Below are 23,471 nucleotides of genomic sequence, written 5' to 3' on the forward strand. Positions count from 1 at the left end.
TTTATTCATTTTTGCTTTATCTTTTACTTACAAATTGGGATATCAACACATGATCAGTGAACACTCTCACAAATGGGCAAAGGTACGGCTTTTTCATATGCAACTGGAAGCCTTATCCCAACTGTCACACAAGAAACAGTTGAGAGAGCTCTCTCCACATACATCTAAAGAATGGTGTAAGTGCTATGCACTGAGTCTGGCTAAAAGAAGGCATAAAACTACCTTGTGTTGCTCAGATTTGATTATAGTCTTGGTTTTAACTAGCTGCCCTATATGCTGGCTAACATTCATTTAAAGCATTGTTTTTGACCCAGTTTCAGTGTAATCAACCATTTTGCTGATGTTGTTATTTTCCTATCACAGACAAGAACGGTTATTCCAATTCATCTTCCTATTGAATTTTGAATGCTGCATTGTGCAGTGAAGCCTGAAGTCCTCCAAGAACACCAAAGTGCACCAAACCGGAACCTTAACAGTCCAGAATCTACCGTATCTCTGTATTCCAGCTTAATATGCTGATCTTACTAAGGAGACAGTATAAGAAAACTCATTTGTTTTGGAGTTGGGAGGTTTTTTTTTGGTTTGGTTTTGGTTTTCTTCTGTCTTTTGCAAGTGAAGAGCAGCAAAATCTTAATGGTCTTCAAGCTTTATAAGATAGTTGTCAGCATTAAAATTGAAGAGTACTTAGATGTCTACTGCAGCAGATGCACAGCTTGTTTTTTGAAACTCTGTAGTCCAGGGAAATCACTGATAAATGTTAGAATCTAACAATACCTTTAGACACATAATATATGAAATTGCTATATATTAATCTATACTTCTTGTAACTAGAATAAGTTTCACATAGAGCACTGTTTCTTTTGTTTGTTTGTTTCTTCTGCTAAGATCACGGAAATATTCAAAGCAGAATTTGTTAAGTCCCCTTCCCCACTTCCTGAGGAAGAAAGCTTTTTCTTATATTTTTTAAATGCGTATGTTCATTATGATTCTGTAGTATGCACCCCACCTTCGAGTCTTTAAGTTGTGTTTGAGCCCAGACCTGCGTTTGCTCCCATCACTTTCCTAGGACTTGGATTTTTTTCTCCTGTTGGATGGCTTCTTAAGAATGAGCATGCTGACAGCGCAAGAGAGTTGAGTATAGTCTCTGTAGTCTTCAGACTCTAGAAGTGAAATTGAGTACAAGGTTTGCAGAAGACAGCAGGAATACATTTTAGAGATCAAAAAATCTACTAGATACTAAATTTCATTACTCTTTAGTTAGCTTATCAGGATACTACAGCACTAGGCTTCAACTGAAGTTGTACAAGGTGATCTGACTGTCTTTAGTTAAGTACCTGCAGACGTGAATGTTTCATTGGTAAACTCCAGCTTCTATCTACTCTGCAGGGTATTATGACAGCTAAAATTGCTCCCAAATCTTGAGTATGTCAAAACAAAAGGCACATCAGGTAAACTCCCGTAATAAGGGGGGTTTAGTGTCCTCAACCATTGATCTGAAAATTGAAATCTGAAGAGATTTTGAGGACTCAAGGCTGATAGAAATGCTGAACAAGATTAAATATTCATCTTGATGGTAGATGTAGCTGTGCTGCACGCAAGTAATCAAAGCTTTTCATGGCAGTAATCCTCTAAACTTCTACAAGTATTAAAGTCATTAATGGGAAAAGAAAAAGTTTAAAGCTCCCAAACAACATGTTCTTTACCGAGTGGGATTTGCATGCCACCTTACATGGCAATAACAACCAAAAGAGTATTAAAGAATTGCATGCCAGCACTGTAGAGGAGCTGTACACATTTACATTCTCTCATTGAGCTGTGTAGATTTGAGAGGTTTTCCTTGCAGTTTTGTAGCTTCCGTTATTGTGGAAAGTCTTATGCAAGTATAACAGGAGCTGACCAGAAGCAGGTTACACTTGGACGTGTGTAGATATATTTTGTGAAGTTCTGGAGGCAGAACCCTGCTACTGGACAAAGTCTTTTCCCATTTCTAGCAGATTATTGCATAGTATCATCAGTTTTCTCAAAAAGTCTTATTATCTGTCAGTGCTGTCTCAGCCAGCTACATATCACAATGAGGTTTGGATTATTCCTGTCAAATTTGGGTGAAAGTTCCTTCTTTTAAGAGAGAAGCAGTAGCAGCATCTTCTTCCTCCAATATACTACTACTTTTACTCCCATCAGCTCTACAAGGTGTGTGGCAGATTTTTTTTAAATGTCTTTTGATCAGATTAAGATTTTCAAACATGAGTTTTGAAAGGGTGGCTACTACTATATTTTCTGTTTAAAACCAGGAATGGTTTTGTTATATTTTAACTTTACTTTTTAAAAATTTTACTCCACATTTGCATTTCCCCCGTCCTGCCACTTTTTCTCCCAAGTTCCTTGCAATGAATTCTGTTCTGTTTAATATACGCATGTTTACATCAATTTGGTAATGAGCCACAGAGAAACAAAACCCAAACCAACCCAAGTCTAGCTGTCTTCTGAATGCTCAGAATGGTCCTAACCTTTATATTTTATGGCATTTCTTGTACCTAAGCCAAATTCAAATGCTGGAAGTAAATCCTCCCCATTCTGTGGTTGACTACCAATAACAATATCTACTTCGTAGTATAGGACTCCCTACAAAATGTAGGTGCATACCTGCAAATGCTCCAATATATTTTGCACAGTTCTGTTGTGATAAAATGACATTTGGGTGATACCAACTTATTTTGAAGATGGGCAGCATTCATAATTGCAAAAAATAATTTTTTTGTTTTATTAAAGGCCTTGCAACTCTCCAAGTCCTGTTGGTGTAATGGAACCAAAAGACTGTCAGGAAACTAAAAGCACCATTTCAGGTTTCTAGCAGTGTATTCCTTAACTCTGCAGTTTTGATGGATAATTTAAAACAAATCAGTCTATTAAGTGATACTCTGAAATGGAAAATTTAATTATCCTTCTCTGCAAAGTTTTATTATGTAGCAGAAAAGAGAAGCTGATTTGGACTAATTTTAGCTTTTGCCTGTAATTTCACACCAGAAGCTTGTGTAGTTTGGTTTTGCCAGAGGTACAGCTATCTAACTTTACGTTTGGTTACTGGGCATGCCAACATATTTTGTTATGCAAATAAGGAAACCTGAAGTAACCTAAAAAAAAAAAATTAGTTGTAAGTTATGGTATGTCTAGTAAGGCAGCTTACTTTGATAAATCCTTGTTCTTATTTGTACATTCTGAGAGGAATTTATTTTTAATTGGTATTTGATTAATGCTGAAGTATATCACCAACATCACAAGTTCACTGAAATAAATGTGCCTACAGCAAATACTAACAACAACAACTAACAAAAACAACAAAGGCAAATTATTTTGAAATTGTATTAAAATGTGGATTTCAGCTGAATTTAAAATATTGATTCTTCCATCCATGTTCATCATGAGAGAGGGTGGAAGGGTTCCTGTTTTGAACCCTTCCTGCATAGAAAACCTTTTTGGACAAGTTGATTAGAATAAATATAAAGGTCAGACAGTAGTCCTGTGGCAGCCCTGAAGGAATTTAAAGTTGAAACTTTATTATCTGTGGCTAATATTTTGCTTAAACCTCTACCTGAATAACAGGTGACAGGTTTGGGGTTTTAGTTTATTGAGTTCTGGGGTTTCCCCAAAAAAGAAACAAACAAACAAAACAAAACAAACAACAACACAAACAAAAACAAATAAAAACCCTCTATAGTGCTGTGAACAGATATGATATAAAAATGATATGTCAGTTGGTCTATTTTAGACATAATTCACTTCCATGTTCTTCAGAGGAGCTGGTGAATATGGAGAAAAGATGGTTTACGTAGTCAGTTTGGATTTACAGAGGGCTTTCAGAATTCCCTTAGGTTACAGTGAGAGACAACAGCATACTTAAAGACAAAGGTATCTTTTTTTTGAGGAGGAAATCTGTAGGGTGGGATTAGCAACTCAGTCTCCAGGAGAGAGAACTGAGGATGCGTCTGGTAGTGGCCTCTAAAATCACAAGTGGTGCAGAGAAAACTGTATATTAATAATTATTCAGTGTTTTTCATGCAGAGGCAGATCAACGAACTCATGAGGATGCAGCTTAAACTAGTGCATTTTTCACATTACAGATTTTGAAATTCACGGGCAACTTTTTCACTACCAAAACTAACTTTACACTACCTCAAATTCAACACAAGAAATGCATGCAATGAAAGTTTGCATTAAACATGAAAAAGATTCCTGTTTAGAAAAATCCTTGAGCTAAAGCTGCTGGCAGCTGAGAAAGGGTATCCTTGGAGTAGCCCTGGTTTTGTTTTCTTTTCTTGGCTGTCAGTATTGGCCACTGCCAAAGCTGGGTTTGTTCATGTGAGTATCCTAGTCTGGCACAAAATGACTGTTAGTAGTACTTTTTGCCAGTATGGCGTTCACACATTTCATACTATTGTGTTTGTCAAGTTTTTGTGATTAATGGTGACAAACAATTTCCACTTTGAAGCTGATGGAGATTTACTACAGACCATCATGATCTTCAGTCATCATTTTTTTTTAAACAGGTTATCATACTCGGATGCCTACATGGAGCTAAATTGCACAGATTCAAAATTGTTGTCTATGATTGCACAAGTATTTCATTGAAGATTAAATATTTTCATATTATATGTACAGTTAACCCTCATAAGACATCCTAGTAAAACAATGGCTTGACTTTATAAATAAGTACAATTATTCTTACAAAGGCATCGCTAAGTCAGCCAAAGTCTTTATTCTGGTATTGTGCCTGTAAGTACTGGAAGATATTTTAATTTCTCTGTATTAGGCAGAGATGAGAAAATTCTTTGCATGTCTGACAAGTAAAGCTGTTTTCTTTAAGCATGCCTTGGCTGTCTTTTATAGGAATATGTATGCAAAGCTGTAGTCAGTGTGCTGAGATTATTTTTCTAATCAAATGTAAGCTTGTCATTGCTGTCTTCTGCCTTAACCAGCTCAGGGAGGTGAAACACCAAACTGAGAAATGCTGTAAATTTAAAACCAGAACATGCTTACTACAGACAGTGCCTAATAAATTCTCTACTTATTACAGCACATTTTCTGATTAGTTCTTGGATGTTTCACTGTTTTGGTTTACATTATGTGATGTTGTTGCCAAATAGGTGTTTTGTTAAAATTGTAAAGCTGCTCAGAAAGAAAATTTATTTTTGCTTTCTTCCCATTTTTGCTTCAGTTGGGATGTCTGCACAGTGCTTGAGAAAATATTTTTGAGTGATACACATGGCTGGGGAAATCCTGCAGTTACAGTGCCCTTTACATTGCAGACTGTCTTATTCATTAATCTGTTGCATGGGTCATTCAAGTTTTAGCTTTCTGATGGTGCATTTTTCTCTCTCTCTTTGGCAAGACAAATTACCAGCTTAATATTGGGGCATTGATAGCAAAGTTATTTTACCAGTCAACATCCTAAAGTATAGCATTCAAATATCTATAATACCCAATAACTAGAGTAGACATAAAATCTCATAACATGAAGAAGCCAAGACACTGTAAAAGAAACTACTAAATATTTTACCAGTTCAGCTAAATAAGTTTGCTTTAATTTCCATGTTCATGATCCTTAGTTTGCAACTGCTCTTTGCATCTATATGTAAGATAAAACTTGGCACCAAAAGGTGTTTGCCTCAGCAAGGGATAGCGAACCACAGCATTGCGAATGTGCAGTAACTAGCACAAGTATAATAACTATTTAAGTAAAATTATTTAAACGAAAGTACTTTAAAACTAGGCTGTAAAAAAGAAAAACCTGACACTGTGAATATAAACCATTTCTTTTAAATAACAGTAAGTTGGAAATAACTTTGCTGCAGCCCATCACTGTAACTTGGTGTAAAACTGCAAATGCCAACATCTTCCAGTATCTGCTTTAAAGTGAGGTTAATGTGCGAACTACCTACCTGTCCACAATGTGGATATCCACACTTCACCTGAATTCCTTTAATAGCTGATGGATTTTGATTAATTTAGCTAGTATAGAAATCTGAAGAGGTGAGATGCATGGAACTATAGAAGTAGCTTTTTATCTCTTGCCATGTGTGTGATGTAAATGTTGAATGTTCATGTCTCAAAAAAGAAACTAAAGGTATTGGGGAAAAAAATATCATTAAGGGTTATTAAACACATAGAAGCCACCTCCAGTCCCTAAAGCACAAATGGCTGGAGGCTGTGAATACTCAAAGGTTATGTGACATGGCAAGCATCCTTACAGAGCTAGACACCTGTCTACATTCACTCCCCATCAGAAACAGGACCCAGGCTAGACAGAACCACTATGATCACCTTTATGTTCTTAGAATCACTTATGACTATAAACAGAGGCTAGCTAAGCTACTGCCATCCCCACTGTGAACATCTCAAGTCCAATCACGAATACCACTCTTCATGACTGAGAGACAATTAACTTCTGATCAGTAAAATATAATCCGTCTGAGGGATGTTAAAACTGTTGAATTTATATTTCCAGATCTGAATCTCCTTGCTTTGCACAGCTGAAGGCTGAATTACATACATATTTTCATTTTGTCATGTTATCTCAAGTTCCTTCTGGATTTTTTTCTGCCTCCTTTAAAAAGGATGGCTGAAGCATCCATCTTGGCTACAAAGAATGGCTAAGAAATGCCCTTTTTTACTTTTTTTAATTTTTTCCTCCAGGCTAGTAGTTTGGTTCAGTATTGAAGACCTGCCTATGTCTCAAGACTCCATATGCTTTCTGAAGGAGTCATAGATGCTACCAGTCAGTGCAATAGAGGAGTGGAGAGAGTTAGGTATACTCACTTCTCTCGATGTGACCTCAAAAATAGTATCCTCACTTCCCATCAGTGCCTACCTTCGGATTTCAGACTGATTAAGAAGCACAGGAGAGAGAAATTGCAGAGCCCATGTTTGAAATTAAGCCTTTATCTTCCTGAAGAGAGCCAGGAGAAGACCATGGAAGACAACATAGGAATCCCACTTCAGGAAGGGGAGATGACTGACTACCTGGAATATTTTGAAAGAAATAGCTGAGATCATTTTCAGTTCCTCCCCTGCCTGCTTTCTACCCACTGGAAAGCAGGTTATGAGGAAAAGCAGGTAACAAAATTAGCACTTCTGCTGGCTTTTACATGTTAGAACAGAGTAGAAAATAATCAGCACCTGGCTCCGCCACTCACCTATCACAGAGTACAACTTAGGAAATTGTCTCAATACCAGGTTTCGTTTCTTGCCTCCTTTTCCCACACTGCGTGATGGCTTATCTTCAAAGCATTCCCATTTCACTATCTTCAGACAATTCTCTTTTGCAGGTGGAAGGCAGCTTTTTGTTTTCCCTCAACTTTGATCATTACCATATGGTCTTTTGTACGTGCTCAGGGTCTCTTTCCAGGATCACGATTCATTTTTCTCTTCCTGAACAATTTTCCTGACCAGGTCTCTACAAAAACACACACACACACACACACACACACACACAAACAAACAAACAAAACCAACAACAAAACAAACCAAACAACCCTAAACTTGAACACAAAGTGATGTAGTTCTTGGGAGTATTTTGGTTTCAAGACAGAAATAGTTGTACGGTGCCAGGGACACAGATCTGTGGCCTGGCCTAGGGATGAATGTTATCAGGTATGAGGTCTTATCTCAGAGGAATGTTAACCTAAGACGCAAATATCCATAATAGAAAACAAATGGTGTCACAGAAACAAAAATCCAGTTCTTGCTGGCACCTGTTGGGCCTTTTATTCTTTTCCATAGGCATTGCCTTAAAGATTCACAGTCAGTCTTTGAATGATGTGGTTACGTGTGCTCCATCCTGGTGCTATGTTTTCTGGAGTTTGGAATTTCTTTCTTGGCCAAGAGGCTCAGCATCCCACATCTGTGTACTTGAATGACCTTCACCATCTCCCAAAGGCATAAAATGGCAGAGCGTAGCCAATTGTCTCATCTGTGATTAGAATTGCTAGTCATGTCTAGGTGCTTAACTCTTATCCGTGGCATATCATTAATCTAGCACTAGGCTAGCTCAAAAAGGTTTTCTTTTTAGGCTTTGTTTTGAGTTTATTTAACCTACTAGAGTCCTGCTGTTTGAGCTGTCAGCAGCATAAAAAATTCTCTGAATCTTGGCAGCTTGGAAATATTCTCTAAAAAATTAAGTAATATTGGGAAATGTTGAGTTGTTGAAACCATTGTGATTTGTGGGAAAATTCTGTCTTAAATAAACAGTAGTTTTGAAATATTTTACATTCAGGCATAACTTCGTATCAAAACCACTGAATTTCCACAAGCCTAGGCAATAGCAGGAAAGTGCAATGTCCGGGAAGGCACGGTGGAAGGACTGGCACCTGCTGCTGCAACATTCCAGGTGAATTCTCTAACCGTTAGGCTAAGGAATTCCTCTCCCTTTTGCTGACCTAGGTAGTACCCAGTTATCTGCACAAAATATGACTGTTCCAAAGAAGTGGCTAAAGCACGGATTCTAGATACTGTTAGGGTAATCATCTTGTATGTGAATGTCCCAGACACCAAGGTCTGATTTGGAGCCAGAACTTCAGTCTAGATCTTATGTTTCCTAGGTAGCTGCTGTGACTGTTATTTACTCTAGTTTATTTCTCTGATGCCATTTTCTATTTTTCTTTGCAAGGAACTTCAAAAGCTCCAGGTTTTATTTCCAGGCAAGATCCTCAGGGATAATATTTCCCCACCCACTTCTAGTTAATTTAGAGTATCTTCTTTGCCAGATCACAGGCAGAATATGCTGCCTCTTAAATGTCTGCCAAATTTTGGCTTACAATGAAAAAGAAATACAATTTCTAATGCCATCTTGCAGAATAGAATTTGCAAACTTTGGATTTCAGAGTATCAACAGGAATCAGTAAAACTCACTTCAATTTTAGAGAAAACCCTGGGCAGTAAAAAGCCTGAATCTGAGAACACTTAGTCATGTGCCATTGGGCACGTCCATCTCTCTTGAAGCCAGATTTTGCCTTTGTTACATGCAAGAATTTCTGGCCTGGCATCCTGGTTCAGACACTAAAGCATTCTGGCATGTCTGGTGGAAGGATCCTGTTACAGTATAAATAAGGCTGTTCTCACAACCTTCACCTGCAGTGATTCTGATGAAAAAATTTGCAATCTTATGTTCATCCAAATAAGCTCTCCTCCTATTTCCCTGAGACCTGGAAAGTTTGATCAAGTGTTAAGGTTTCTTTGTGCTTAACTTAGCAGGAATCCATCCAGCTTGTTATAGTCTCAAAAAAATTGCTGTGTGTGTACTCTGCACTTACTGAGTCCTTCCTTTATAGCATCATAGGTGAAATGAATGCAGACTGGATTTTGACTCACTGATTTTGTTTCTTTTATTATCTTTGTGTAAATATAGGACCTTTTACGAGCATTTTAATTCTGCTTCTTGAGATCCAATAGAAGTCCACCTTAATCCCCAAGCTAAAATTCTCCTGAAAATAGTTGTAGCTTTCCATGTCAATCAATTACTATAAAAAAGTCTTCCTGTATACTGTATATGTTAGAACACTTTTTAATGATTTGCATCTTGCCAAAACATTCACAACCTGATTGAGGTGACTGGCTTTGTTGAAAGAGTAAAAGAACAAACCATTTTGCAGGCAGTGCTGCAGATTTTCTCCCAAAATGAATCCATATGGATTGCTAATTCAAATACTCTACGTTAACATATAGCTAAATAAGAACCTTCTCCCCAGTCAGATAAAGATTTACTCCATAAAAGCTTCTGAAACTTCTTTTGGAAATATTCCCATCTTTGGAGTATGTGCTATACCACCTGTTTATGGGTTTATGAAACACCGCTCCCTGCGGGATAAGTCTGGGTTGTATGCTTATTTTGATACTTTAATCTTCAGTCAGACACTAAGCAATTACCTCCTGCCACTAGTGTCCTGTCCAAGAGTAAAATACATGATACCTTTTCTCTCTCCTTTGAATTATTTCCACAAATGAACTGTTCATTGTGTTGTATACATGTATTCAGTACTCTTATCATTATAAAACTTTTAACAGATTTATAAGTGAAGGAAACATGTGGGACTCCACTGAAGACCATCTAACAACTCAGGATTAGGTATTCTGACTGTGCATGTATGGCATATGTACAAAGGTGAAGATTTATTGCAAAAATAGATTTTAAAAAACAGCAGCCATAGGAGAAGCAACACTTTGGTCTCCTTTCAGTAAGTGTTTATGTATTTCACTGTTGGTACCTTGAAAATGCTAATCCAGTGATAGGAAGAGATGCTTACCATCTAGTTAAATAAACATTGAAATGCTGCTTAATCAAATAAGCTTATGTTCAAATGTTTCCCTAGAGGCATCCAGCTGGTTTGATGTCTGCATACTGTTAACCAGTGCTGGCTATTCTCTCTACATCTCATCCCATTTTATCCACAGCTGAGCTGTAATTCCAAATAGATGCCACTTACTCGGTAATAAATGTTTCTTGTTGGTGTGTGCAAGGCAGCACCGTCAAGCTGCAGATGAACACATAAAATGAGCTGGGTTAGTAGGAATTACTGTTCTTCCTCCAAAAAATAGTTCACTCATCATAAGTCTACTGTAGAACTAGAAGGTGACCTTTTACATCTGGAAGCAATAAACAAAGTGGCCTATAGTCTCCAAGTGTCAATACTGAGGATGGAAGATGGCAAATGACATCTTGAAGGCTGAGCAAGGTCTCTACTGTAGGTTGTCCAAACCCTTACACTGCTTTTGGAATGGTGCCAAAAAGTAATGATAGGCCAGTTGCAGAGGTGTTTTTTATCCATCTGGCATAGAAGGCTATGACTGTAACATCACATCTTCAGCATCATTATCAAAAGACCAAATCATGCTATGTTTCTGACCTGCCTACATCATGGAGTTAGAATGGAAACCTAGATGAAGTGACTATTATATTCCTGCATCCCCAGAAGCTAGAACTTACCCTTCTAGCTGATGAACTGGTGAAACAGAGACTAGGAGGTTTTACTACAAGAACACAAGAGTGCCTACATTAAAAAGAAAAACAAAACAAAACAACAAACCAAACAACAAACAACCAAACAAAAAAACCCCCCACCTCTCCACAGTAAACTATATTCTCAGGTAAAGGACATATGGAGCAATTTCCTATGTTTAATGTTGTTTAGGGCATCAAACATATTCCAACTAGTCACAGTCGCAGAGATTCAACAACTATTTGGTCAACTTAAATACTGAGAAAGATATGTCTCCGGAGGGGCTTGGAATCAATCACAGCCAATCATGAATAGGTACTCCACAGCTGTCTGCAAAAATATCTGCTCTGACTGCTCTAAGTATGCAGCCATGCACTTACCTGTGAAACCTCAAAACCTAGTACAAAAGTTTCTGTCAATCTATAACAAATCCAAAACGTTCAGTATGAAGCTGAAAAATCGTCACAGAAGATAATATGCAAGAGTAAAATAGGAAAAATTGTCATGTCACTGATGCCCCAACCATGGCCTTAGCAGTAGCACGGCATTTGTGAAGAGAAAAATGCCAGGGGATAACAGAAAGTAATTAGTGCCTAATGCCATGTAGAAAGGCAGAAAACAGGACTGTTCACAGACTGAATTTGGGGTGAGGAATCCATGTGACTCCACACCTGAAAATCAGGGTCTTCCTAAACAACTGAGCAGAGGCAGGAAAGTTTTTTTCAGTATCATGAAAATACCAGTAAATTCTGCCCAAATATCCTGTCGCTTTCTGCAGCCGTTGTCTGATGCTTCAAAAGAAAGTAACCCTGCCTACCTTCATTCCCCAAAAGCCATATTATGCACTGAGAGCAAATGTAAATCTCTATGGCCCCTGCAGGTAAACAGCTGGCAGGATTAAAGTATTTAAAATATGGTGCAAAAAAGCTATATGGAAATGCAGTCTCCTTTCAAGCCTCTGTTACAGATAGAAGTTAACCACTCAAAGATACAAATCACAAGTTTTAATTTTCGACAACTTGATGACTTCTATCCCATCATCAAATCCCACTTACACACTTGTGAGTTGCTAAACACTGTATTACTTGTGGCCCTAATTGCATTTCAAAGATCAGTCCAGAATGCTTCTCTCTGAAATACTGTTTTTTCTGTTCTTATTGTCAGACTAATTTTATTTATAACCAGTTCACACACTTTTCCACTTATTTAGCAAATATTCCCTCTCAGGTAAGTGCTTTCTGAATTAAAATACCTAATCAGATTCCTTTTTAGCCTCTGATTACTAAACTAAACACATTGAACTCTTTAATCTCCTCTCATGCCAATGGCTTGCTATTTCCCAAATCATTTTACTAGCCATTGCTGTGTTAAATTATTCTTTCTGTAAAATAAGTGGTAGGAGCATTGGATGCTGTTCCCTTCCAGAGCACTAATAATCTCGTAGCAGAATGTAGCTGTCTGCAGTATTTTTAAGACCAGCTAGTCTACTAGACAGCGAGATGAGCACCGCAAGTTGAGCATACACAAGTTTAGCCACTGGTACTTATATCTTTTGACGAGAGTTTTCTCTATAGCTTTGTCTCCAGGCAATGTTAGAAGATAAATGTATCTATAAACCATTTTTTGTTTTGCAGGGCCATACATAAAGAATGAGCCTTTTCCTATACTCAAAGCATGTTTCAGCATGAAGACAAAAGGGAAGGCTTACCTGAAGGTTTCTTTTCAGCCATTTTCCTTTCATCTGTAATGATGTCCAATGCAAAGCCAAAACATTCTTCACAATGGGAATAGAAATTGGTTTGTTGTCATTAGAGCTGCTGATTCCCTGGAAATGGAAGAAACATGTTTCTGCCACAAAGTGCAGTTAACTCAAAATAGCATTTGATAATATAAGTATGAAACATCACAGCCTAAGAATTTTCTCAGAAGTGGAAAATGTCTGAAAGTTGGCAATGACTTACGAATCAGATTCTGAACTTCAGTTGCAAAGAGTCTGGAATACCAGTCTGGCCAGTCTATCAAATTAAGACACTGAAAGTTTCCAGATAAGCATTGGGAAAAAGAAATTACTGTCCTGATTTTTGTTGTTACTTTCAAGGAAATAACTTCTAACTCATTAACAAGTTGCAAACAAACATGAAATTCATTTAGCCAGTAGTTTTTAACTGTCTCTGATGGCACTGAAATACTTCCATTTTGGCAATTTTATTTCAATATAGGAGACATTTCCATGGACCTAGATTAGACTAAATATAAAAACTAGGAATTTTTCTTAGAGAGAAATTTACAGCATTAAATGTACTAAGGATGGATCAATTTTTTTTTACTTTCTTTGTTGATTTGGTAGTTTTTTCTAAGAATATTCTATCGTCAGTTGGCCTAAAAATGTTATCACCTCTTTCTTTACGAACTTTATCTTATAAACTTCAAAACAACAAAGGAAAAATCAGCTGAATATAGTCAACAAATAACAAATGGGAGTTGTTTTGTTGTTTTCTTACTAGAGCAACAGTGCCCATGGTGGTGATTGGACTACTAGTATTTACCTTCCATTTGCAACATAGCTTGCTAATCTGATGCTTATTTGTGTGTAGTCGCAAATAGATAGATGAACAAGATAGATGAACAAGAAAGGGAAGTTATTCATCAAGACTGCAGACTGCAATGTGACAGTGGCCAGTGTATATCAGGATTTCAACTGTTGAAACAAATGCTGATTTGCTAAGCATAATTTTTTTAGGAAAGGCAATGTGTTAAGATACTCCTTTGATAGCTTTACTATTCTCTTCCTTACTTAGAGACTGAAAAAGAAGTGCTTATTTTAAAAAGTGTAAGCTTTCACTGAAAGCATACTCCCTTAATCAGGCATCTAAATGAACTATAGCTTAACCTTAGAGCTAAGAACACCCTAACTAAATTTGTAGGTTTGGATGAAATTAATATTAACAACTCAGTTAAATCATGACACTGCCTGTTTCCAGTGGATCAAGACGGAGCTTCCTCCACAACAGTAACAACAGTTACTTCTAAAAGAAGAATGTAAGCAAAGTCAATTTTCATCAAATTTTCATCCAAATCCAAGCAAAGTTCAGTTTTGTCAGGCTACCAAATGGAATATGAGCTTTAACTGGAAATTCCAAAGTTCTGTGGCAAAATTTATCATTTCAACTTGCTGGTTCTCAAAAAACTGGCAACAGTGATATACTGGATAGGTTACGATGTAGCAATTTTAATTAGACAGTTGCTTTACTAAAACAGCTTTCAGGAACAAGTCCTTTAAATACATAGCAGTGTAATGACTAGAGGTAGGTAGTTGTTTTTTTTTTTACAGAGAAAGATGCCAGATGAGATATATATGTGAGATATGTTGTAGCTTGGGTAAGGGAAAGGGAAGTGTGTGAAGAGCTGAAACTTGGCTATGGCCACAAGAAATTCCAATCTGTTCTGGCATTAAAGTGGTTTTGGAAACTACTGATCAATCAAATGGTATTAGCACCACTTTAATTTTGTTCATCTGTGTTTTCAAAAAATTATGTCAAGAAATTCTGTGGTTGCTTATCACAGATGTAAGGTGGTAAACTTTGTTTCATGATACTGACACTGAACACTTTGAAAAACAATGAAAAAATGGATGCATGATGCAGTATATACACATCCAAATCTGCAATCTCTTTTTTAAACTGAAATGCAGTTGCTATTTTTTGCTACATTATGCTGTTTCCTAGGGTGTTCCAGTGAAGAGGAAACTACTGGTCCTTGCATAGGAAGAGCTGTTGGAGGGAGATTAATATTCTGAGTTGTCGGAAGTAACAAGTCTTAGGCTGTCATATAAAATAGTAGTACACAAATAATGGAAACAAAAAGATAAGAATAAAATATACTGTGTAAGCTAAAAAATCCTCAAGGCTTTGCCAAAGTCACCATCGTCATTAAGAGCAAGGTGAGGGATTCCAGAAGTGAGACAAAGTTTGTACAGAAGAAATCACCAAAACAGGCTGTAACTGGCTGTTCACTGTTGGATGATGAAGTTGCTGCTGTGTTTTTGAACAGGGTATCTTGAAGAGCATCCAGAACTGGTGGACTAGAAGGAGCAACTATATTAATCACAGTGTATCCTGTTGCTCTTACATCATCTGCCCAGAAAGCATCTGGCCCAAGCCACCAAGACAGCATTGCCTTTCAAAACAGTGTGCCAGCAAGCATTTCTTCTCTTTATGCATTTTATGTATGGTTAAAAATGTAGCTGTTGTTACCGTGAACCACAATAACATTTCAGGAAACCCCAGAACAGAAAAAGCTGAAGTAACACAGAACCAAGGGTGCCTCTTGCCTGGGGAGCAGAGGGGTGTGTTCCTACCAGAGCTTTATAAACCTTGCTAAATCTTTGTTGCTATGACTTAATAGGGATGGTGTAACTTGACAAAGGTCTGCAAGAACTGAGGCAACATGTAACTTGTTTCCATTGACATGTTTTTTTAAGGCACAAATGTTTTAGCCAGTTGTGCCTTGGTGTACCTGTGCAGTAGCCCCCTATGGGGATTTAAGTGGCTGTCCCAGAGCTTACAGAGATGAGCATGCAACAACATGCACTGCACAGAAGAAAGAGTTACAAGGTAATGGACATTTTTCCTAGATTCCAATGTATAACACTATATTATTCTCATCCTGATAATATCATTTGTAAAATAAATAACATATACTATTCTTGTTTTGTACAATATTGTTCTTTAAAACCTCTATTGTCTCACTTACATACACACACTCTCGCTCTCTCAAAAGTCTACTATAAAATTTTCTTTTGAGCGCCCTGCCACTGCACAGCACTGTTACAAGGAAGAGCTTGTCACAGTTTCTGGTATTAAAATCCACTTTCTCAGAAGTTAATCAACCTGCTGCTAAAAAATTCTCCACAAATGCCCGTGTTCTTTGGACTGACTATATGTGAGAAACAAATAAAGCAGACGTGTATTAATGAAGAAGAAGGACAATGCTCAGAACACAAAATACCTTTGAGAGGGGACAGGTGCATTTCTTTGTCAAACTCTGAAAAAAAAAAAAGACATAATTCAGGTCTATCATTTTAGCTACTATAGTAGTAGGTTACTGCTGTAGTGTAAGTAAGTTATGATTTCTAAGTCAGTCAGTCACTGAAACTTTTGCTGTGTGTGTAGACTATGAATCCTGTGTGAATTTTTGAACACATCACATGTCCCCACTACAGTGACATGGAGAATTCCACTTTACCAACACAGTAATGTCAATATAGTTTTCTATTAGAAAACATGTCCAACATGAAAATCGAGGTTTTGTCATAGCTCCTGGCTCCTGTAATGTAATATATAGCAGTTGCTTTTCAATCCCAGAGGCTGTAGCTTTGAGTTGTCTTTCTTTTATTACTTTGCACAAGCTTACTTTTAGAACTGGGATCAGAGGAAGGGTTAGAAATGTAGACATAAAACAAAGTGGTCAATGGTACCATCCGTTTTCAAACACAGAATTCAGCTTTGTCTCTCAGTGTTAGACAGCTGGCAGACTCTGCTGGTTTTTGTACATTCTGTGGTCCACAGGTCCTGTTTGAGTCACTGTTGTAGTGCAATTACAGAAAATGTAACCATTTCTATATTGTCTAAGCATGACTATTTTAAAGCCTCTAAGATATAATTTAAAAAAAAAATACCAACAATAAGTATACGAGAGCTAAGAATTCCAAACAACCATAGAATAAAACAGTTTATAAAAATCACAAGTATTTTTAAAATTTGATAATAAAAGGATGTTAAAGTCCAGCCTAGTGCATGGTTGGAGAGATTTAGAAGTCTGTTAGACAATCTGCTATGCTTTCTTACCTCTTTTGGCTGCTTGTCAGCCTGGCCTTGAAACAACAGCATCTATGTGAATCACAGGACAGCCATAAGGTTCATAAAGATAAAATAAACCCCATTCCCCCCTTCCCAAAAAGCCTCACTACAGATCGAAATGGCCTAATATGAATACTTTAAAATACTGAATCTGTTTGTAAGTTGATCTAGATTTTTCCAGCAAAATTACACTCCCTTTTCCAGAGTTCTTTCCTGACTCAATACCCAAGAAGAGGTAACAGTTCCCCTAGCATAGTTATTTAGAATGTTCCTTCATGTCACACAGACAGAAAAGTATCCTAATTCTTTTCCACCTTTATGCATTACACATGAGGCTTTCAGAGAAACACCTGAATAATTTTATTACTTGCTTAGGCAGACTCATGACTTTCATATTCCTGTTTGAGGTTGTAAAGTACATCCAGATCCCCTTTCTTTATATTATATATGTGCGAAAGCCAGGAATCAAACAGCCTTTGAGCCTTTCCACAAAAAATGAAATGTTCTTGGAACATGTTGCCCTAAAGATCATTGCAAGAACATGATGATCCCCAATAGAAATAAATATTAACATTGTCACCATGTTCCTAAATATTTTCTTCTACCAAAAGTTTACTTATGTTTTCCTGATAATAAGAGGAACATTGTTGAATTTAATAAGTAGCTAGATTAGAAGTTAAACACCATCATTTTCCTTTATATTTATCTATCTGTGAGTCAGTCTTGTTCAAGGACTGCTTGCTGGCAGTTATTTGGAACATCAGTTATTTCAGTCATACACATTAGATAATAAATTCGTGTTATCAGGAAAACACATTTCTGAAATTGTTGATCCAGTGAAGGCTGACGATTGGATTTTCTTTTAGGAAACACTAGTAGAAGATGGAGAATAAATAGTAACCTCGTTCTTTCCAGGACAATTTGTGATTCTGGAAAAAATAGTGAAGGTTTCAAAAAGAATTTTGCAAAAAGTAACATGTTTTGTTCACAGATTGTAGCTTTAGATTTTTTTTTTTTTTTTAACCTATGTGTGTCTGAACTGTGTTGTTAACAGAAAGATTAAAGAAGAAGGAAGTGAAACAGGAGAGGAAGAAAGTAAAACAGAGGCAGAAATGTAATGAACATTTTTCATGACCTTTGGAATTTCTAGTTGTTTCTCATTATGCAACACTGAGCCCTATTCAGGAAGATAAACTGGTGGAAATGGAACATATTACACTTGAGGAAAAGGAACTATTTCAAAGACAGCAACCACATCTAACACTAACACATGTGAAGATGATGTCAAAGGATCCCCTCCCCAGCCCTTTTTTTTTTTTTTGAGGTGGGATTTTGCATGGAAATTTGGAGAGAAACTTGGTTCCCAAATTAATTATACACTGCCATCCCATAGTGTTACCCAGAAGTACCACTGAGGCTGCAAGTCAGGAAGGTCTTGTGGCCCTAACTTGCATGGCCTAGCAGGCACAAAATAAAAGAAAAATTTTTTTAAAGTCCCAAACCCTGTGTTTAACTTGTGCCTATAAAAAAAGATTAAGACCGAAAGAAAAGGCACTGGAGCCTAAACATCGTCATATATGATGAAAGGTCTGAACAGAAATGTAAATGAGAGAAAGCTAGAGCAATTAGCAGTACAAAAGTAGTTATGAGTAGAGAAAGGTGTGGTGTAACATAAGTATAGATGCTATAAGGGCTATAGAACAGATCAGTTATCCTTAACTGAGAATACAGAATAAGACAGGCAAAACAGGAAATAAATAGATACAGCAACAGGAGGAAAGAGAAGCGTGAGAAAAGGACATGGGTGATAGGGGTAGAAAATGGAGAGAAAGAGAAAGGTGGGACAACTGTTTTTTTTAGAAGAAGGAATTCGATACCATTTAATTTTTCACTCTGGGTGGGGAGGCAGTTTGAAAGTGGGGAGGGGCAGGAATGGTGGAAACTGTGCATGGGGAAAGAAAACGCAGAGAGATATTTAGGGAGACATTTTAAGGTCATTCATTTCTGTATATTGGCAGTAATCCATTGTGGAGAACAGACAGCTACTGTAGTTGTTAGTAAAGATAAATGTCATTGAATTATAGATGAACATAATGGAAAAACTTCATGTCTAGCCATTGTGTAAAATTAGGAGTGGGACATACTGGCTGTGTGGGCTTGGCGAATGCCAGGTGTGTGGGTGAGTAGTGAGCATTGGGAAAGGGTGCTCTATTCAAGTGGTCTATTCAGCTCTTACACCAGCACTGTAATGTCCTTATTTTTTCCTGCTCTGGCTTCTGAGTATAACCCAAAGAATAGTAAATACTAAGTACATTGGTGGAGCATCTCCCTTATGAGGAAAGACTGAGGGATCTGGGTCTCTTTAGCTTGGAGAAGAGGAGACTGAGGGGTGACCTCACTAATGTTTATAAATATGAAAAGGGTGAGTGTCACGAGGATGGAGCCAGGCTCTTCTCGGTGACAACCAATGGTAAGACAAGGGGTAATGGGTTCAAGCTGGAACACAAGAGGTTCCACTTAAATTTGAGAAGAAACTTCTTCTCAGTGAGGGTAACAGAACACTGGAACAGGCTGCCCAGGGGGGTTGTGGAGTCTCCTTCTCTGGAGACATTCAAAACCCATCTGGACACCTTCCTGTGTAACCTCATCTAGGTGTTCCTGCCCTGGCAGGGGGATTGGACTAGATGATCTTTTGAGGTCCCTTCCAATCCCTGACATTCTGTGATTCTGTGAAGTCTTAAGTCTCTAAGGCTGTCAGTATTCTGAGATATACAAAGCTCTCAGTGTCTGCTTCTTTCCCTAGAATGACATGTCTAACTTTTGCTGTGATACTGAACACGGGCATTTGGCTCTTGCAGCCATCACAGGGGTGTTTTATTGTTTTGTGAAGCATGTTTTTCCTTTACTCAGTGTAGTCTGAACAAAGTTATAGTGATAGTGTTTCTCACACTATCCCTCTGCTATGTAGATATTACTTTCTAAGTATCCATTTTCTGCCTTTTGTCACCTTTGGTTGTTTTTTTTCCCCCCACTAATCTGTACATCACACCCTATTTGTCCTTCTGCATGCACATTTTACAAAGACACAACTGCTTTTCCAATAATCTGCTTCTTCTGTCACAACCGTTAAATGTGTTAATAGCCCATTTGCTGGAGACTGCACTGTCTGAATACAAAATTGACTGAGTTTACACAGACTACCATGCAGGCAGTGTTCTGCTGTGTTGGAAGAATGACCAATTACAACCATTGGCCTACTCAATCAGGAGACTGATGAAGTGCAGGAGCAGAATGACCTACACATAGCTAGCCATTAAGGGCAGCATTCTAGAAAAGTTATGAAGGCTATTATCTACATATACGGCCAAAGAAACCATGTATATTGAAACAGATTCACTAGTGGCATACTTAAGTAGGACCTGAAGAATGTATTTTATAATGCAGCTTCTACATGTTTAAATAAAATATATCTGGTGTAACAGTAGCTAGCAGGGAGAAACTAGGAGTGACCTAAACTGCATTAGTAAAAAACTTATCTTAAATTACTTTAAAAAAACCCCAACCCTGCAAACTAAAGCATGTCCCTTTCCTTTTCCTGGAGCAGCGCAGAGAGAGAATAACAAAAGGTATTTGGGATGTGAATAGCTTACAGATGAATGGCTATGAACAGTGTCCCTTCTCTAACCTTCAAGGTGAGATCTGGTGAACATGCTCAAAGCAGATCTACCAGGTTAGTATACAAAGAAATACTCCTGGAGATTGACCATTCCCCTTCTTCCTGTTATTCAGTCACCCTGGGGCTAGAGCAGTCACCTCAGGTGTTGGAAACACCAGATCATTTTACTTTGCAGTCTCTGACCATTTCTGCTTGGCTTTGATTCTGCTTAAAAATGAGGAAGGCAATACTGGTATGTGAACTGTGTAAGGGCACACTTCCTTCATAATTCTCACTTTCTGGTTTATGGTAGAAACAAGTCCACTGTCCCTATGTCAGTGATCATCAGATATTCAAGTATCACTTGTAGAAAGAGGAACATAGAGATTTCTCGAGTGAGAAGCATAAAGTAAATACCACAACTACATTATTACAGGAAAATAGGGGAGGTGGAGGGAGAAAGATGGCACCTCAGTATAGGAAAATTCCTTATCTACAAGTCATGGCAAATTAGAAGGTTATCCAAGGAGCTGACACTATAAGATGCCTTTATGTTTCATATAACCTTCCCAAGACATTTGCTGTTAGAGAAAGTCTAGATGGATCATTGATTTTACCTGCTGCAGCCATTGTTATATTCATAGATTTCATTTCTCAGGGCTGGATTTCGCCTCCACCACAATTTTCTCCCTCTCGAAACCACACCCTCACCAGTATCACACTCAGGATGCAATCCTTAGGAACTGAAGGAGGCCTCTTTCCTTTCAGTCAGGCCCATCCCCTCATATCAGAGGAACACAGTCACTTGGCTCTAGTTCCAACATGTATTATCACTTCTGCCATGTGCATTTCACAATCTGTGCCACTTTCCGGCCACTCAGCCACCTTCTGCTTCTATGATTCAACTTCTGAAGGTTGCCGCCAGCCTGAACGCCTCCTCTGTGACAGCTACACGATGTGTCCTACACGCTGTTGGAACTACCCAGGGCAAGAATGAGATACATCTGTGTCATGGTCAAATTCTGGCTCCTGACTGATGCAGCCAGCTCAACTATAACTGACAAAAATTTACCCTTAAAGGAATGAAAGGGTAAATTACTTCCCTTTCTAATCTAGACTGTTGAAAACACAGCTCACCCCCAAATCCGACCACCCTGGGAGAGACACCTCATTATATGGTCTGTCTGTAGAAGACAAACACACTTGCTTTTTCCTTCCTTCTTGCACAAGCATTCAAAACAGCTCCATCTTGGAAGAAATTCCCACCACCCTCTGCTCTAACGACCTAAATGTTGGCCTGCTGCTAAGACAAGGTCCACATTGGGCTCCATCCAGCCCTGCTGCTACCCAGAGCTGCTCCAAAACCAGAACCTGGCATAGCAGGGGTTAATGGGGGGCAATGGGGAGGGGAGGGTGAGACGAAAGAAAATAGCCCGACACTCTTCCCAGCTTGTTTGATGGAGATGCGACCTGGCAGCATTGAAAAGCTTCAAGATTAATGGAGAAAAGGCGGAATCTGACAGCTTTTCCGCTGGTTTCACTCCTCCTGGGTGGGCCGATTGCTCTTGAATGTCACTTGCTACTTAATCTTGTGTATCTGAAACAGACTGACGTGTTTGGGGAGCCCTGCTTGCTCTGTATAGACATCAATTGGCAAAGCAGATAAAAGGAAACTGCATTGAATTACTCTCTTATGCCTTTTATAGAGCACTTTCTGACTACAAAATAATTAGTAGCCCCATCCAACGAAACCCGTCGTGGTTAGGATACTCTTTAAACACCAAAAGTGAGGAGGAGCAAGTATCCCTTACTCTCTTCCAGCTGCTTCCCAGAGCTACCATGAAACCAAGATTTGTTTATACTCAAAGGGAAACATCTCTAGATAATATTATCATTTAGTATCACCTCACTGTCTGTGAGACGCTTGCATTGATTTTTTTCCTGAATGATTGATTTCTGTTTGCAAGTTGAAGATTTGCTGCAGAGTTAACAATTTAGGAGTTATATACTTCCCCTCCTGAGCAGGAAAAAACTCTTATATACTCTTTAAAAATGCAATATATCTCCCACTCAGCGAACATGATGTGTTCTCCTTGTAGTACATAAAGGGAGGCATGGGAGACTAAAACTTAAGGATTTTTTTTTCTCCATCTGCAGTGAAATCAGATGGTGACTGTCTTGCAAAAGACATCTGATTCTCATTTTAATCCCAGAATTTTGAGTTCTTCCTTATTTTTTACCCATGTCATGCCATTTACGGCAACCTAGAAATAGTAGCAAATAAAAATAGCAGTCCCCAATAGTTTGTATAATTTGCTTTGTATCCCAAACTGATTCTAGTGCTATAAATCTGAGTTTCCCCCTTTTTGTTAACAAAAATAAAATTGGAGCTATACTAGTAGAATAGCACAAAGCTGACATAGCTGTCAGTCTACAATCAGCAACACAAGCAAAACTCCCATAGTGTGTGAACTGGAAGTTAACATTTGAACTTTTGAAGCATCTGAAAATTTAGGTGTGCTATGTTGCCACACAAATTATCTTCTGCCTTGTGTTATACAATTCTCTGAAAGAGATTGCACCGAGACAATTTGACACAGAATGCAACTAGCATAAAGTCTTCTATTTTTTCTTTTTCAAACAACAACAACAAATAATCATCGTTACATTTGAAAAGTTTAAATGGTGTCACAACAGCTTCTAAGTGACGAAAAGTATCCCAGATTAAACACCAACACCAACATTTTATTTCAACTGGCACCTAAAAATAAGCTAGTAGGGATGACTGCACCTTCACCAATTATGTAGACCTATTCAGTTAGGGGAAAAAAAAAAAGCTCTGTTCTGTGCAGTTTTTAACAGCATTTTTCCTTAGATCTAAGTGGCACTCTATAGGAAGAAAATGTGATTTTATACAAAGACTTGTAACAAGCTAGGGGAATAGCAGCCACTTCACTGGGGTTTTTTTTC

Source organism: Caloenas nicobarica, chromosome Z (assembly GCF_036013445.1).
Source record: "Caloenas nicobarica isolate bCalNic1 chromosome Z, bCalNic1.hap1, whole genome shotgun sequence".
Lineage (NCBI taxonomy): Eukaryota > Metazoa > Chordata > Aves > Columbiformes > Columbidae > Caloenas > Caloenas nicobarica.